This window comes from Camelus ferus, chromosome 4 (assembly GCF_009834535.1).
Source record: "Camelus ferus isolate YT-003-E chromosome 4, BCGSAC_Cfer_1.0, whole genome shotgun sequence".
Classification (NCBI taxonomy): domain Eukaryota; kingdom Metazoa; phylum Chordata; class Mammalia; order Artiodactyla; family Camelidae; genus Camelus; species Camelus ferus.
Window position 1 is genome coordinate 25,294,728 of NC_045699.1, and position 4,604 is coordinate 25,299,331.

Genomic DNA, 4,604 nt, shown 5'->3' on the forward strand with positions numbered 1-4,604 from the left:
TGGAGAGAGGAGTGGTAAATATCCTTATACTTACCCATTGCAAGAAGGTATAACTACATCTATACTGGGTTTTTAGATAGGACATTGCTGGGTCAAGGGCTTGGAGCTTCTAAATGGAAATCTTACCTTCTAATTTAAATTGTGTCACCTCCTCTTTTCTATAAATTGAGGAACCAGACAATCATGTATATTTGAATTGTGTATAGGTAAAAGTGTCTGAGATTCTGGAAAGCTCTTTAGAATGATACAGTTTGAAGGTATGTCATCTGCTCTGGTTGCTTATGCAGTCCTTTCTCTCTTTCTCCTGGTTTTTAGCAATGTTCTCACAGTCAGTCTGTTAAGAGAGGTGAGGAGTCGTTGCCTAATGCAGTATTAAATGAATATTTCATACTTTTCAAATATTTTTTAGTTCATTGACCTAATTCAGCCTGGTATTCTTCGATGGGGAACACAATAAATGATTACAGGGACTGTGTTAAGTTATATTGTGGGAGGACTTTGGCAACACAGGCAATATTTGTTTATATTTGAATTTTGCATTTCTCATGTGAAATGTTTCCAGTGACATATTACAAAAGAGCCAATTTGTTAAGTGAGAGGGTTTACAATAGGTAATATGAAAACTTTCTCCTGGAAAGGAAATCCCAGAGCTTTCTGTAAGTAAATAGTTTGTAAGCCCTTTCTTAAATTTTTTTTCTTTTTTTGGTCACTAAATTCATTGACACTTTTTATAAGAATTCATTCTCTCAAGGTGTCCTTTTGCCATTCCACATAGTTTTGACCATCTCTAAATCTTTAAGTTTTTCTCTTTATCTGCTAAGATAACCAATTCCTTTTATCTCCAGGCTTCTCAGATGAAGGGCTTAAGAAAAACTGGAGCTTAGGGGCAGGACAGTCCCATTCTTTATAGGACTTTAGTTTTTATTTTATTCTGCCTTTTATGCATGGGAGAAAAAAATATTCTGAAACATACTGCTGTTTCTCTTTTTCTTCCCTTCCCCCACTTACTATTTTTATGTATTCCCTGGAGTAAAGGGAAGAACAGATTACACAGGGGAACAATTTTCTTGTTTCACCACTGTCTTTAGTTAAAATGTTTCAGATTATCATCAAATAATTATCTGGATCATTTTAGAAATTGTTTCATGAGTGCACATCTAGGCTTTAATGATACAATTGAATGATGGATTTGGTTTTGTCCTTAAAGTCTTAGCATTCTTCTTAGGCTTTCAAAGCTTCTTTATCTTGCCTAGAAGTAAAAAGAATAGAGAATTACCACGTTTTACTTCATCAAACTTTACTTACTGATTATTATGTGTTCTATGGCAGAGAAATTTGGATTTCCCTATTTAAATTTCATCTACATTTTATAGTTCAGTGAAAGGATGGCTCTACCATGAACTTAAAAATCTGACTTTAAGCCAGTCTATTAATGACTTGCTGGCAGTGTGACATCTTGATAATTAATCTTGGAGTTTCATTGATTTCACTTGGATTTACAAGGAAATTTTCTATCTTCTCTAAATCTGCATTTTTATAACCTGAGTGTTGTTTGTTGTTAACAAGAACATTATAGGGTTAAATTACTAATTATGGAATTGGAGAAGTTAACATTTGTCTAGAAAAAAGTGAAGTGATCAGTTCATTTCTTTCTTGTCTAGATGTAGTGTCATCCCCTTTTTTTTATTTTTTCAGCCAATTTAACTAAAATAATAGGATAACAAAGTGATGGACAAATTCAGTTTTTAAGTCTAAGCATTCCATATTCTGTCTGTGTTTGATCTAAAGTACAGACTATACTGAGAGCAATGAGGAACATTTATTGATTGATTTTTTTACTAACCCCATCTGGAGACTTACAGCTGAGATTACAGTTTTCTAAAGCTGGAGGTAGATATTATCAATTATCAGCTGTTTCTTAGCTAGATAGTTTGAGGAGCTTTTAATGCCTTTAAATGCCAAATGATTGAAGATTAGTACTAATTATATGTAACATACTAAGCTACTGTAGATCTCTAATGTTAATGGTGGCTAGCAGCATTTTTTGAATTAGACCAATATTTAGCACTTCATTAAATATGCTTTTCACATCTTACTAGTAAGTTAATGATTTGACTTCAGTATCATGAAACAGTTTTATGGCCTGAGGAGAAAACATAAACAAAACCGTTTAAATCTCTTCAAGAAATTGGTAAATGAATGAAGATGCTAAACAAATATTTATTATTGTGATGAAAATATTTGATTTTCTGTGGTGAAACAAAACTAAAAATTAGAACAGCTATTGGTAACTAAATGTTGGTGTTTAAAATTTATAAGTTTCAGAGTTCAAGCATGGTATTCCAATTTAACTAGAAAGAGAAAAGATGCATTTTTAGATCTGTGAAACTGCCAGGTTACAGTCAGAGTTTATTTACAAGACTTACTGGCAGCTCAGCAAGCCTGAGTTGGGGTGGGCGGGTCAAGGCAATGAGCCGTACCTTGACCCAAGTACCTTGCTCTGAAATATGCCTAGTGAAGACAAGACTCATATAATCCTTCTTTATGTGAGTTCCAGCCTGAATCAAGTGATACTGCTTGTGTTTATTTCAAGATTTTGCTTGATAGCTACACCCAACTTGGGGTACACAGTGTTTCAGGGCATGAAGTGGGGTCAGTTGTCATATCCAGTGCTGAGACACATTCCCCCAGGGGACAAGGGTCGTTCACTGGATGTCCTAAAATAGGTGGGTGCCTTGACTGCAAGGAAGTCAGGAAAAGGAGAGAGAGGAGCAAAGAAAGGAAACTGAGTCTATAGAGTCTGGAGGGCCTGGTAGAACACAGCTTCAGGAACTGGCAGGCTGTCACAGAGGCTGGGCAGAATCTTAAGAAAGTTACATTTTGAATTGTCACTAGGTGGCTGTACCTATTACAGATAACAATCATTAGTCTGCTGGATGTTGATGCTTAGGATGGTGTCTACTAGAAGGTACATAAAAAATTATTTCAAAGATCTAGGGGAAAGTAATAGGGAAGACGCTAGGAACCACTATTGGAAAAGAAAAGGGCTCTCTAGAAGACTGTGCAGAGGAAAATATCACTCAGATGGTTAGTTGAAAAGGAAGAAAACTGAAGAGCGTCTAGAACAGTGAGAGTGGTAGGACCCCTAGGTTGGATTCCCTTCCAGAGATGACTTTCTGTTGCTTTCTATCCAGGAAGTCACAACAGTTTCCAGATGTCTTAGAGATTTAGGGGAAGGAAAAAGATTTAAGGGAAAGAGACTGTCACTTATAACATCTTATCATTGCTTTTACCACTGAATAATAAGTAACATAGGAGACTAATGCACAAATGTGAGACTTTGGGGATCAAAAGAAGTCTAAGGTTGGGACTAAGTCTCCTGCCCTTCCTCTCCAGTATGCCCAATCTCCAGGTTCTTTGTACTCCAGCTCAGGAGAGATCTGTTACAATGACAAGCTTCTTGGATGCTTACCCAATGGAAGAGAAGTAAGAGGCAGGGTCTCTCCAGTAGGACAGAGCCCTAGGACACAAGAGCTGCAAATGGACATCAGCATCATTCTCTGCACGATGCTGAGTGATCTAGGGATGTACACACCCCCTAACCATTCTGCTTATGAGTTCCAGCCTCCACCAAGTGCTCTACACCATTTATTTAACACATTTGTTATATAATTTTGAAGAATTTTAAATCTGAGCATTTACACAATAAAATTTAAATCATCAGGCACACTGCTAACTAAAGTATGAATACAGCTTACAGAAAATGTCCTAGTTCTGTAAAATCTCCGAAACCCTAAGCAATATAAGCCTTTTCATACAGCAGTGACCTCCTAGCAGTGTATTTTTGGAAGTCTAGTGGTTTTATGGTGCCATTCTTGAGTCTAAGCCTGGAAGCATGGCATTTCAGTCCTTGACAGAATAAATCTATTCAGCTGACAAACTTTCGTTTGCATCAGAAGACACTGAGACAAACATTAGACAAAGGTGACAATTGATGATCCCCTTATTCACCTTCCATTCCTCAGGGAGCAGTAAACAAAGTGACATCAGCAGGAAGTACTGAAGCTGTATCTTAGGCATCCCAAACAAGACTTGCCTGGTTTTGATAGCTCCTCCTGCCATGAGGGTCTTAAAATACTCAGGGATAACTTTGTTACCATGTAAACCAATAAATCAAGTCCTAATGCCTGAATTCAGGGTACTGAATTCTTGCTGCCCCTAATGAGGCAGCTTTTCATTTGTGCTCTAGGGTTAGGGGACCCAAGGAGTTTCTAATTGTGTGCACTTAGAGGCTTCCTGTGAATAGGATCCTCATGACCCATTGCAGCGTCCTAGCAGCAGCCAGAATCTCTCCTCTGTTGTGTGTTTTATACTATTGACGCACATATTATTTATTTATTTACTTTGAGGGGGGGATTAGTTTTATTTTATTATTCTTTTTATTAGTGGAGGCACTGGGAATTGAACTCAGGACCTCGTGCATGCTAAGCACGCACTCTTAGCACTGAGCTGTAACCTCCCTTAGTCTCGCACATTATTTAAATAAAGAAATCCGTGGTTAATAAATGTTGAAAATCATTTTTTATTTTATATTTTATCAGTTT